The following is a 15402-nucleotide window of genomic DNA, read 5'->3' as shown; positions in this document are numbered from 1 at the left end:
AACATACAATACATTATTGCTATCGGTTTGTAAATTGTACACCTGTCGATAGATTTAAATTGGTCAAAAAGCATCGTCTGTGTGTTAATTGTCTTAGTAGGGGACACGAAGTCAAAAATTGTAATAGTCGTTGTTGTCGAAAGTGCAATCAGAGACATCACACTCAATTGCACAGATATAGCTCTATTGTGAGCTCTCCGAGTCAGATGGTGACTCCTGTAAATTCTAATTTATCGTCTTCGGCACCAACTTTTCGACCACGCAATTTAAATGTTAATGGTAGTCATTCGTCCTCTTTCACTGTGATCGATCCACGCGCATCGGCGGTCACTGCTATTCGACAGACCTTTCACGCCACGCAGAACAAAGCAGTTCTATTGGGGACAGCCATGGTCAATATTGTTCACCATGGTGCTTGTTTTCCTGCTCGGGCGTTAATAGATCCGGCTTCTGAGTCGTCTTTCATTTCTGAACGGCTTCAGAAGAAATTGAAATTGCCGGTTAAACCCACAATTTCGACAATTCGTGGAGTAAATAGTACTGTTGCCACAACTTGTCGAAAAATATGTTCATTTAAACTGGGTAGTTGTCGTAATAGGTCTCACAGTTTGGAAACGTCAGCATTGGTAGTAGATTCCATATCGGGAAATCTTCCATCCATTTCGATTACTTCGGATCTTAAATCGGATTTGTCAAATATAGTTTTGGCAGATCCCGATTTCCTTGAATCTCGTCCAGTAGATATTTTGATAGGAGCAGACTTATATCCACAAATCGTAAAAAATCATAGTTTTCGACTTTCGTCTGGATCGCTGCTCGCTCAAAATACTAAATTTGGCTGGATTATTACTGGTCCTTTAACATAAATTATTTTCGTAAATCGTTGTAAGGCGACCCTTAACAAACCTAACACAATTTGGCTCACATATCGCGGGGTCCCTAATGGCCCTTTCGTTTCGCGGGGTCCCTAATGGCTCATTCGTTTCACGGGGTCCTTCATGTTTAAGCGAGAATGCTATTTAAAATGGTTAAATAGTTAGCCTTTAATTTGAAAGGCCGTAGCCGTTGAAATCTGTCTACTCCTTTTTATTACACCCTTGTAATAGTATGAGGCTGACAGATTTCAACGGACATTTGTTGACATTTTGCTTTTGTGCCACCTTTAGGCATCTATATGTCAACAAACATTGTTATTATTAGTACTTGGATAGCTTTCGTTGCAACCTACTGGCCACACATCTTGTTGTAAACACCCAGGCTTAAATAGTAAGCCATCGTACATATTGTTGTACATTAAAGGTAATATCGTTACCAACTAATAAATATCGGCATTGGTCGAACCTTTTATTCATAAACATATTGTGTTTTATTTCTATTTATTTTTGCTCACGAGTACGCATTGGGCGTACTGACTCTATCGGGAGATTCGTTGCACTGTACCTGCCAACCACCCAAGTCCCTATAGTGCGGACTTAACACATTATGTAGAAAACAAAATTAAATCCAGCTGCATATATAAAAACTAAACAATTTTTTTACTTTTCATTCGTCATTTTCAATGTTACTAATGGTATAATAATAGAAGGTAACAGCAAGTGTTGTTGTACAACAAACTTACAACAACAAATTTCCGTGTGGTTGTTATATGGAAATTTGTTGTTGTATGTAAACAAAGTAAACAAAATGTAAACAAACAAAAAAATTACATACATATTCCTGTGAATAAATTATATTTATTTTGAAAATGAAATATTTTCGAATGCTCAAAATAAAATTTGAAACAACATTAATGAAAATCTATAAAATTTATATTTCTATCGCTTCCACATATTTCTATCGCTTCCACATATTTCCTATTATTACACAGTCCCCGGCTGGTATATTAGGACAGTGACACATATTATTATATTTTATGGTAAATATAATATTTGTGTCAGGGAATAATATTTACATAATTTTGGACATTTTAAAATCCAGCGCACCCTACAATCGGTCAATTGGACTTTTGTATAGTGTAGGGTGCTTATTTAGCATATTGTTGCTCACATTTCATTTATTGAATTTAACATATTTATTTGTATTTTATTGTGCATATAGTTGCATATTATTTAATTTTCTGATTTTTAATATTCATTTACTATTTGTTGTGAATTTTAAAAGTGCTCTTCAATCGATCGTTTGGACCTTACTATTGTGTCGGGTGTATATTTTTTGCATATTACTGGCTATTAGTAATTTATTTTGAATACTTTTTTACATTTTGTTGTGCATATAGTTGCAAATTAAAATTGATTGAATTTTAAGACTGCTCTACAATTGATCAATTGGATTTTGTATTGTTTAGGGCGCAAATTGTGGCATTGCAAATTTATAATTTTGAAGATTTTTAATATTCATTGTGATTTTTAATCATAAAACGCTACATTCGGTAGTTTTTTTTTGTTTGATTCAATAATTTATACGCTACAATTGGTAGTTATTTTGTTGATATCTAGATATATTTTATTCAAATTTATATTATTTAATTCGTTTTTGTTTTTAAAACCTTCCATTTTTAACAAATTTGTTAATTCTGAAATATTATTTGAATTAGTATTTAACTTTTTGGAAGTTTTTATCGTTTTCGTGTAGATTTCATTTCATTTAGACATTTATTTTGTATAATATTCACGTTGATTTTTCTTGAACTTAGAATTATTTCATTATTTGTAAAAATGGCTTCCACTCCTTTGAACTTATTTATTCGTGCTTCCACCTCTATTGTGAGATTCGTGGCACACTTCGGTGCATTGAAGGAAGACGAATTAGATATTTATGATATTGAGGTTAGGAGTGAGGAAATTGAAAAATTGTGGAAATGTGTTGAGGAAAGTTTCAATAATTGTCTCTCACATATAGAAAATCCTGAAGATCTCGATTTATTATATAGCAAGTATGAGGTTTCATCTAAAGAATACATGGTTGGCATATCCACTATAAAAAGATTGTTATCAAAGATTAGAAGTTCTGATAGATCGACCCTGAATTCTCCTAGCAATTCAGTTGTTTCAGTAACGGAGCATCCCGATAATATTCTTCCGGGAAAGCCGTCAGTCGATGCCTCCGTTAATAATTTGAGCTCGTCGTCCCGCACTTCTTGTGATGTGGGAATGCAGACATCTAGCTCCACAATATTGAATATTGGGAATACTAGAATAGGTCAAAGCTTTGTTGTTGATTCTCCTAATGTTGATAACCTTCATAATCTCGCGATTCCTCCATGCAATATCGATATTTTCAGTGGAAATATTCTTGATTGGCCCACTTTCAGAGATTTATTTGGTGCGGTTTATATTAATAACTCCCGATTGACAGACATTGAGCGTCTATGTCATCTGGTGAGTAAAACTAGTGGTGAGGCTCGAGAAATTGTCTCGAAATTTCCTCTAACTCATCGGAGTTTTGAACCTGCGTGGAATGCCTTGAATTCCACTTATAATAATCCACGTTTGATTGTACATAGCCATTTAAAGACTTTGTTCGGTCTTCCTGTGCTGGATCAGGAAAGTAGTTCGGGACTAAAGTCGCTTCAACGCGGAATTAATAGTTGTCTTTCCGCAATGGCAATCTATGACATACCTACCGATAATTGGGATCCGATTGTGGTATTTCTTTGTTTGCAAAAATTACCCAAATTGACACACGCTTTATGGGAGCAAAGTGTAAAATCCAAATCGTCTCTTTCATCTTGGAAAGAGTTAGATGCATTCTTGACAGAGAGAATTCGAACTCTTCTGTGTTTGCATGAGATGAGAAATGGTAATACTGTGTCAAACTCAAATAATAGAAAGAGTTCCGTATCTCGTAAATGTATAGCTTCCAATCCTCGTTCGTCGCCTGATTCATGTTGCGTTCTTTGTTCAGAGCAACATACAATACATTATTGCTATCGGTTTGTAAATTGTACACCTGTCGATAGATTTAAATTGGTCAAAAAGCATCGTCTGTGTGTTAATTGTCTTCGTAGGGGACACGAAGTCAAAAATTGTAATAGTCGTTGTTGTCGAAAGTGCAATCAGAGACATCACACTCTATTGCACAGATATAGCTCTATTGTGAGCTCTCCGAGTCAGATGGTGACTCCTGTAAATTCTAATTTATCGTCTTCGGCACCAGCTTTTCGACCACGCAATTTAAATGTTAATGGTAGTCATTCGTCCTCTTCCACTGTGATCGGTCCACCCGCATCGGCGGTCACTGCTATTCGACAGACCTTTCACGCCACGCAGAACAAAGCAGTTCTATTGGGGATAGCCATGGTCAATATTGTTCACCATGGTGCTTGTTTTCCTGCTCGGGCGTTAATAGATCCGGCTTCTGAGTCGTCTTTCATTTCTGAACGGCTTCAGAAGAAATTGAAATTGCCGGTTAAACCCACAATTTCGACAATTCGTGGAGTAAATAGTACTGTTGCCACAACTTGTCGAAAAATATGTTCATTTAAACTGGGTAGTTGTCGTAATAGGTCTCACAGTTTGGAAACGTCAGCATTGGTAGTAGATTCCATATCGGGAAATCTTCCATCCATTTCGATTACTTCGGATCTTAAATCGGATTTGTCAAATATAGTTTTGGCAGATCCCGATTTCCTTGAATCTCGTCCAGTAGATATTTTGATAGGAGCAGACTTATATCCGCAGATCGTAAAAAATCATAGTTTTCGACTCTCGTCTGGATCGCTGCTCGCTCAAAATACAAAATTCGGCTGGATAATTACTGGTCCTATAAAATAATTGTTTTCGTAAATCGTACGAAATCGTTGTAAGGCGGCCCTCAACAAACATAACACAATTTGGCTCACATATCGCGGGGTCCCTAATGGCCCTTTCGTTTCGCGGGGTCCCTAATGGCTCATTCGTTTCGCGGGGTCCTTCATGGCTCTATCGTTTCGCGGGGTCCCTAATGGCCCTTTCGTACCACAGGTCCTTTCTGGCCTCACACAACCGCGGGGTCCCTAATGGCCCATTCGAACAACAGGTCATTGATGATCTATATAATCGCGGGGTCCCTAATGGCCCTATCGTTAGCATGTAAGCTTGTTATTTGAAAAAAGTAAAAAAAAGAAAAAATATTTGAAAAAATGTAAAAGGTTTTGCTCACCATGCACTTGCCGTAATTTATAATTTATTGTATTTGTTAAAACATATGGATGTTTCAAGGGAGGCAAATGTTTAAGCGAGAATGCTATTTAAAATGGTTAAATAGTTAGCCTTTAATTTGAAAGGCCGTAGCCGTTGAAATCTGTCTACTCCTTTTTATTACACCCTTGTAATAGTATGAGGCTGACAGATTTCAACGGACATTTGTTGACATTTTGCTTTTGTGCCACCTTTAGGCATCTATATGTCAACAAACATTGTTATTATTAGTACTTGGATAGCTTTCGTTGCAACCTACTGGCCACACATCTTGTTGTAAACACCCAGGCTTAAATAGTAAGCCATCGTACATATTGTTGTACATTAAAGGTAATATCGTTACCAACTAATAAATATCGGCATTGGTCGAACCTTTTATTCATAAACATATTGTGTTTTATTTCTATTTATTTTTGCTCACGAGTACGCATTGGGCGTACTGACTCTATCGGGAGATTCGTTGCACTGTACCTGCCAACCACCCAAGTCCCTATAGTGCGGACTTAACACATTATGTAGAAAACAAAATTAGCTGCATATATAAAAACTAAACAATTTTTTTACTTTTCATTCATCATTTTCAATGTTACTAATGGTATAATAATAGAAGGTAACAGCAAGTGTTGTTGTACAACAAACTTACAACAACAAATTTCCGTGTGGTTGTTATATGGAAATTTGTTGTTGTATGTAAACAAAGTAAACAAAATGTAAACAAACAAAAAAATTATCAATAAATTATATTTATTTTGAAAATGAAATATTTTCGAATGCTCAAAATAAAATTTGAAAAACATTAATGAAAATCTATAAAATTTATATTTCTATCGCTTCCACATATTTCTATCGCTTCCACATATTTCCTATTATTACACAGTCCCCGGCTGGTATATTAGGACAGTGACACATATTATTATTTTTATGGTAAATATAATATTTGTGTCAGGGAATAATATTTACATAATTTTGGACATTTTAAAATCCAGCGCACCCTACAATCGGTCAATTGGACTTTTGTATAGTGTAGGGTGCTTATTTAGCATATTGTTGCTCACATTTCATTTATTGAATTTAACATATTTATTTGTATTTTATTGTGCATATAGTTGCATATTATTTAATTTTCTGATTTTTAATATTCATTTACTATTTGTTGTGAATTTTAAAAGTGCTCTTCAATCGATCGTTTGGACCTTACTATTGTGTCGGGTGTATATTTTTTGCATATTACTGTCTATTAGTAATTTATTTTGAATACTTTTTTACATTTTGTTGTGCATATAGTTGCAAATTAAAATTGATTGAATTTTAAGACTGCTCTACAATTGATCAATTGGATTTTGTATTGTTTAGGGCGCAAATTGTGGTATTGCAAATTTATAATTTTGAAGATTTTTAATATTCATTGTGATTTTTAATCATAAAACGCTACATTCGGTAGTTTTTTTGTTTGATTCAATAATTTATACGCTACAATTGGTAGTTATTTTGTTGATATCTAGATATATTTTATTCAAATTTATATTATTAATTCGTTTTTGTTTTTAAAACCTTCCATTTTTAACAAATTTGTTAATTCTGAAATATTATTTGAATTAGTATTTAACTTTTTGGAAGTTTTTATCGTTTTCGTGTAGATTTCATTTCATTTAGACATTTATTTTGTATAATATTCACGTTGATTTTTCTTGAACTTAGAATTATTTCATTATTTGTAAAAATGGCTTCCACTCCTTTGAACTTATTTATTCGTGCTTCCACCTCTATTGTGAGATTCGTGGCACACTTCGGTGCATTGAAGGAAGACGAATTAGATATTTATGATATTGAGGTTAGGAGTGAGGAAATTGAAAAATTGTGGAAATGTGTTGAGGAACGTTTCAATAATTCTCTCTCACATATAGAAAATCCTGAAGATCTCGATTTATTATATAGCAAGTATGAGGTTTCATCTAAAGAATACATGGTTGGCATATCCACTATAAAAAGATTGTTATCAAAGATTAGAAGTTCTGATAGATCGACCCTGAATTCTCCTAGCAATTCAGTTGTTTCAGTAACGGAGCATCCCGATAATATTCTTCCGGGAAAGCCGTCAGTCGATGCCTCCGTTAATAATTTGAGCTCGTCGTCCCGCACTTCTTGTGATGTGGGAATGCAGACTTCTAGCTCCACAATATTGAATATTGGGAATACTAGAATAGGTCAAAGCTTTGTTGTTGATTCTCCTAATGTTGATAACCTTCATAATCTCGCGATTCCTCCATGCAATATCGATATTTTCAGTGGAAATATTCTTGATTGGCCCACTTTCAGAGATTTATTTGGTGCGGTTTATATTAATAACTCCCGATTGACAGACATTGAGCGTCTATGTCATCTGGTGAGTAAAACTAGTGGTGAGGCTCGAGAAATTGTCTCGAAATTTCCTCTAACTCATCGGAGTTTTGAACCTGCGTGGAATGCCTTGAATTCCACTTATAATAACCCACGTTTGATTGTACATAGCCATTTAAAGACTTTGTTCGGTCTTCCTGTGCTGGATCAGGAAAGTAGTTCGGGACTAAAGTCGCTTCAATGCGGAATTAATAGTTGTCTTTCCGCAATGGCAATCTATGACATACCTACCGATAATTGGGATCCGATTGTGGTATTTCTTTGTTTGCAAAAATTACCCAAATTGACACACGCTTTATGGGAGCAAAGTGTAAAATCCAAATCGTCTCTTTCATCTTGGAAAGAGTTAGATGCATTCTTGACAGAGAGAATTCGAACTCTTCTGTGTTTGCATGAGATGAGAAATGGTAATACTGTGTCAAACTCAAATAATAGAAAGAGTTCCGTATCTCGTAAATGTATAGCTTCCAATCCTCGTTCGTCGCCTGATTCATGTTGCGTTCTTTGTTCAGAGCAACATACAATACATTATTGCTATCGGTTTGTAAATTGTACACCTGTCGATAGATTTAAATTGGTCAAAAAGCATCGTCTGTGTGTTAATTGTCTTCGTAGGGGACACGAAGTCAAAAATTGTAATAGTCGTTGTTGTCGAAAGTGCAATCAGAGACATCACACTCTATTGCACAGATATAGCTCTATTGTGAGCTCTCCGAGTCAGATGGTGACTCCTGTAAATTCTAATTTATCGTCTTCGGCACCAGCTTTTCGACCACGCAATTTAAATGTTAATGGTAGTCATTCGTCCTCTTCCACTGTGATCGGTCCACCCGCATCGGCGGTCACTGCTATTCGACAGACCTTTCACGCCACGCAGAACAAAGCAGTTCTATTGGGGATAGCCATGGTCAATATTGTTCACCATGGTGCTTGTTTTCCTGCTCGGGCGTTAATAGATCCGGCTTCTGAGTCGTCTTTCATTTCTGAACGGCTTCAGAAGAAATTGAAATTGCCGGTTAAACCCACAATTTCGACAATTCGTGGAGTAAATAGTACTGTTGCCACAACTTGTCGAAAAATATGTTCATTTAAACTGGGTAGTTGTCGTAATAGGTCTCACAGTTTGGAAACGTCAGCATTGGTAGTAGATTCCATATCGGGAAATCTTCCATCCATTTCGATTACTTCGGATCTTAAATCGGATTTGTCAAATATAGTTTTGGCAGATCCCGATTTCCTTGAATCTCGTCCAGTAGATATTTTGATAGGAGCAGACTTATATCCGCAGATCGTAAAAAATCATAGTTTTCGACTCTCGTCTGGATCGCTGCTCGCTCAAAATACAAAATTCGGCTGGATAATTACTGGTCCTATAAAATAATTGTTTTCGTAAATCGTACGAAATCGTTGTAAGGCGGCCCTCAACAAACATAACACAATTTGGCTCACATATCGCGGGGTCCCTAATGGCCCTTTCGTTTCGCGGGGTCCCTAATGGCTCATTCGTTTCGCGGGGTCCTTCATGGCTCTATCGTTTCGCGGGGTCCCTAATGGCCCTTTCGTACCACAGGTCCTTTCTGGCCTCACACAACCGCGGGGTCCCTAATGGCCCATTCGAACAACAGGTCATTGATGATCTATATAATCGCGGGGTCCCTAATGGCCCTATCGTTAGCATGTAAGCTTGTTATTTGAAAAAAGTAAAAAAAATGATAAAAAAAATTGAAAAAATATTTGAAAAAATGTAAAAGGTTTTGCTCACCATGCACTTGCCGTAATTTATAATTTATTGTATTTGTTAAAACATATGGATGTTTCAAGGGAGGCAAATGTTTAAGCGAGAATGCTATTTAAAATGGTTAAATAGTTAGCCTTTAATTTGAAAGGCCGTAGCCGTTGAAATCTGTCTACTCCTTTTTATTACACCCTTGTAATAGTATGAGGCTGACAGATTTCAACGGACATTTGTTGACATTTTGCTTTTGTGCCACCTTTAGGCATCTATATGTCAACAAACATTGTTATTATTAGTACTTGGATAGCTTTCGTTGCAACCTACTGGCCACACATCTTGTTGTAAACACCCAGGCTTAAATAGTAAGCCATCGTACATATTGTTGTACATTAAAGGTAATATCGTTACCAACTAATAAATATCGGCATTGGTCGAACCTTTTATTCATAAACATATTGTGTTTTATTTCTATTTATTTTTGCTCACGAGTACGCATTGGGCGTACTGACTCTATCGGGAGATTCGTTGCACTGTACCTGCCAACCACCCAAGTCCCTATAGTGCGGACTTAACACATTATGTAGAAAACAAAATTAAATCCAGCTGCATATATAAAAACTAAACAATTTTTTTACTTTTCATTCATCATTTTCAATGTTACTAATGGTATAATAATAGAAGGTAACAGCAAGTGTTGTTGTACAACAAACTTACAACAACAAATTTCCGTGTGGTTGTTATATGGAAATTTGTTGTTGTATGTAAACAAAGTAAACAAAATGTAAACAAACAAAAAAATTATCAATAAATTATATTTATTTTGAAAATTTAATATTTTCGAATCCTCAAATGAAAATCTATAAAATTTATATTTCTATTGCTTCCACATATTTCCTATAATTGAGCCATTGCCACTTGTATGTGTAACACATATGAAAATGCAGAGAATTGCGAGTTATCCCAGAAGAAAGATTTGCTTCCTCAAACTTTCCCAACAGGCAGATTGAGTAAATTGAATACAGGAGCACATTTAATAAAGAAATTTTTCAAATAGTATGCGTTGAAAATTTTAAAAATATTTTATTTATTTATTTTCGATAAATGTTCTCAATTGTAAAGGGCCCCACACACTATACATCATGCCGTACAGCATTTATCATAGTATGTGTTATTTTTTGAAAGTTTATTTATGTATGTGTGACACACACAATGCATGAAGAAAATTAAAATAGTTTTGATTTTGAAAATGAAACCCTATCAATCTGGTGAATAATATTCATTTTGAAAGTTGTCAGTAAATATTTTTGTCTACAAAAATAGTAAAATTGTGACGGAATAAAAAACAACTGAATTTACACCTCAAAATGCAATTTTTGGGACAAAAATCGATTTTTTGGAATAGTGATTGAAGAGGTTGCCATACACTAGTCAGTCTCACATATAAAAAAAGGGGTTCATCGGCATGACGGCATGATTTATAGTGTATGGGGCCCTTAAGAGATGGGACAAAATTGTTGATTATTCAGAGAATTGAACAATGTACAAAATCGGTGTTCGCTCAGAGAATTTTATATGGGGAACTAAGTAATAACTTCATAATTAGGGATCGAACAACGAACGAGAGAGCGAACAACGCTCGTCTGTACATGGCATAAAACGAGTGAACCGAGCAGTCTAGTCTGACGTCCGATATAATACCCTACACAACTACCATTGGACTTAAATTTTCAATATATGCATATTTATTAGTTTATTGATATATGAACTATAAATATGATCTATGACAAAAATAGATAGAAGATAAGAATTTTGATTCGTCATCATTTGTGACATTGGAAAGTGTGATAATATAAATATTAGATAATTTCAAAATATGTAGGGTTTGTAAATATTTAATTATAAATACCACGTCTGTGTACATACATAATATAATTGCAGTCTTTATAAAAGCCAACCTCTCCTCTTGGATATACTATTAATATATATCTTGTATTAATATACAGTGGTGGTCACGTAATTAAAACATTTACTGTGGAAAACATTTTTCGATCAGCCCTCGATTCGTTTGAAGTATTTTTGAACATTTTTTTAATTCAGAACACTTCGATATACTGCACTTAAGAAATTTAGTGTGAAAATAGAAAATTATTGCATGCAATTTTTCCATAAATAACGGTTTTTATGAAAATACATCGACTTTGAAGTGGCCATATAATTAAAACATTGTGTGAATTTTTACTTCACTGCATTTTTTGAAAATATTTTTTAAAAAAGCTCATTCATTTAGTTAAATTATGTAAACTAAGCACCAATAAAACCATTTACAGATAAAAATTTCTGAAAAAATCTGTAAAATCGATCAAAAATGCTAAAAATTTGTTCAGTACACCTAACATTCAGAAAATCACCCTTATTATAGATAATAAAGGTCCGAATGCACTAGAAATTGCTAGAATTAGTAAAACACAATTAACTCAACAAATGGGAATTAACCTAAAGGAACGATTTAATTTCAATAGCCTTTACTAAAGAAGGCCGGATATTTTTGCAGTATGTGAGAAAATATCGATTGATATTGGTATTTATCATATCAAATCGATTGTTCGAGTAGTACAGAATATATTTTATCAAAAAATATATCAATCACAACAGAACGAACAGAGATCAACGCCTATGTTGACGAGTAAAGGTTTCTGGCACACAGCAGCATTTTTGATGTTCAACACAAGTCTTCAAATATTTGTCAAACTGTAAAATTTTTCCTTCCTTGTTACTAAAATAGATTAAGTGGAAGTTATTCGATTCATAAAATATTATTTTGAAAAAATATTGGCATGTTCAATAGATTTGAAGGGTCAAGAGTTGACCATAAATCATGCTGCTGTGTGCCAGAAACCTTTACTCGTTAACATAGGCGTCGATTTCTGTTCCTTCTGTTGTGACTGATATATTTTTCATAAAATATATTCTGCACTACTCGAACAATCGATTTGATATATTGTATGCCAATATCAATCGATATTTTCTCACATATTGCAAAAATATTCCGGCCTTCTGCAATAAAGACTCGAAATTGAATAGATCCTTTATGCTAATTCCCATTTTTTGAGTTTTTACTTCAAATATTTGTTTATTTTGAGAATTATTTATTATTTTTTACTAATTCTAGCAATTTCTGGTGCATACGTTTTTTTTTTTTATAATAATGGTGTTTTCTGAATGTTAGGTGTACTGTACAAATTTTTGGCAATTTTGATCGATTTTACAGATTTTTTTTCAGAAATTTTTATCTGTAAATGATTCTATCGGTGCTTAGTTTACATAATTTAACTAAATTAAAGAGCTTTTTTAAAAATATTTTCAAAAAATGCAGTAAAGTAAAAAATCACACAATGTTTTAATTATATGGCCACTTCAACGTCGATGTGTTTTCATAAAACCCGCTATTTATGGAAAAATTGCATGCAATAATTTTCTATTTTCACACTAAATCTCTTAAGTGCAGTATATCGAGGTGTTCTGAATTAAAAAAAAAATTCAAAAATACTTCAAACGAATCGAGGGCTGATCAAAAAATGTTTACCACAGTAAAAGTTTTAATTCTGTGACCACCACTGTATATCTTATCAATGTTGTACTTTTGAATGAATTCGCCTTTTGTGTTTTGCTTTGTGGTGAATAACGTCGAACGAGCTAGTCAAAATTTACGTTGGTCTGCCATAGTTAAAATTCGATTATTGCCAAAAATCGGTTATTCGAGTACCAACCTCCAAATATGCCGTTGTCATAAAGCTTGAATTCGTCGAAATACTTCTGATACAGTTGTAGTGGTTTGAAGATAAGTATCATTTTCATTTTCAAAATGAGTGCTAAAAAAATCTTACCTTATAAAGTGGAGTATGCCGTAACTGGAAGAGCTACATGTAAAGGCTGCAAGATCATTATAACCAAATGGACATTGCGCATGGCTGCAATGGTTCGGGTATGTTTGAATTCATATCAAGGACCCATTCTGAATTATTTTTAAAATTCCATTTCGGAGGAAAATTTCGTAGAAGCGGCACTACCGGCAAAGCCTTATCGACAAGTGCAATAGTGAGCAACTTTTTCAAAAAAGTATATATTTGCTACGCATGTTTTTGCATAACATTTTGAAATTTTTACCATTTTTTTCTAAGGCTAATTACAACAATCGGGGAAATCAGTACTTCCACGTTGGAACCCGTGGAAGTTCCAAAAATACACTACATTTTATGAAATATCTTTAAGAATACCACTTCGAAACGTTTTACTGCAGATAGTCCTTTTGGTGTTGATCACACCCACATATTTTTTGAGTTCTTCATACTTCCGAAAATATGAGGTATTACAATTTAAATTGATACCGGGGGTTCAAGACTTTGACCTATGAATAGGTGGAAAATTTGGCTATGGGAGCAGAATAGCAGGCTTCGGCAGGGGATTTAAGGCTTTCTCCTATGAACAGATGGGACATTGGGCTACGCGAGCAGAATTTTCTTCTAATTTAAAGTTTTTTTCAGTATTTCTCAAGAAGTATGGATTTCCTCTCATAATAGTAACATCTTTCTTTAATTAGGTATAGTATACATACTTCTGCTGAACCAGAACAAACCGAGCTGAGTCCCCTAATTTGTATCCTTTATTTTTAAAATTTGAAACCCCACATTTCGGGAAGTACAAAGTTCTCTCCAAACAAATTTATGTTTATTATATTTCAAAAAAAAATATTTTGAAGGTTATTGCGGCATTTCAATTCAAATGGCTACAATTCGGTATTTCATGATTTAATAGTTTGACGTGAGATTATTATATTTTTTAATTTATTACATCTCTTGTACATATTTTTTTAATTTATTATGTATAGGAACAAAACAAAATATGCCATTTAAGTTACACAAAACAACATAACTTCTGCTTCTTATACTTATAAATTATTTTTATTTTTTAAATTCCTTTTCCAAATAACATTTTAAAATTGTTTCCTTGATTTCTTGTCAGCAATTAGGGTCGTACCTAAATTCATGCGTTTGCGTACGAATTTATTCACCTCAAAAGTTAAATGCATGTATTTCAATGAATGTTACCCAAATACGCATTGCGTATCAAAATATAAAGTTGAAAATTTTCAACATTGACAATGCGTATTTTAATTTTTTTTTTTTGAAAATAGAATTTCAGTCATTGAAAAATTTGTTTTTCTATACATGTAAACATTTTTCGATCAATTTAAAACATATTTTCATCCATTTTCGCCGTTTTCAATTTGCACATATACAAATAAAGTCCTTGCGTATTAAGGTAATACGGACGTCCAACAAACCCTATAAAGGTGAGAAGGTGGTGAGTATTTTTGTACGGAGCGCAGTAAATTAGGTACGACCCTTAAACAGGAGCCAAGGTCTATATATTATTATTATCCTTTATTTTTAAAATTTGGAACCCCACATTTCGGGAAGTACAAAGTTCTCTCCAAACAAATTTATGTTGTTTTATTAAAAATTTAAAAAAAAAATTATTTTGAAGGTTATTGCGGCATTTCAATTCAAATGGCTACAATTCGGTATTTCATGATTTAATAGTTTGACGTGAGATTATTATATTTTTTAATTTATTACATCTCTTGTACATATTTTTTTAATTTATTATGTATAGGAACAAAACAAAATATGCCATTTAAGTTACACAAAACAACATAACTTCTGCTTCTTATACTTATAAATTATTTTTATTTTTTAAATTCCTTTTCCAAATAACATTTTAAAATTGTTTCCTTGATTTCTTGTCAGCAATTAGGGTCGTACCTAAATTCATGCGTTTGCGTACGAATTTATTCACCTCAAAAGTTAAATGCATGTATTTCAATGAATGTTACCCAAATACGCATTGCGTATCAAAATATAAAGTTGAAAATTTTCAACATTGACAATGCGTATTTTAAATTTTTTGTTTTTTGAAAATAGAATTTCAGTCATTGAAAAATTTATTTTTCTATACATGTAAACATTTTTCGATCAATTTAAAACATATTTTCATCCATTTTCGCCGTTTTCAATTTGCACATATACAAATAAA

Source organism: Musca vetustissima, unplaced genomic scaffold, assembly GCF_032173495.1.
Source record: "Musca vetustissima isolate MV318-11 ecotype Yass unplaced genomic scaffold, APGP_CSIRO_Mvet_v1 utg1152, whole genome shotgun sequence".
NCBI lineage: Eukaryota > Metazoa > Arthropoda > Insecta > Diptera > Muscidae > Musca > Musca vetustissima.
This window is presented reverse-complemented; position numbering follows the sequence as displayed.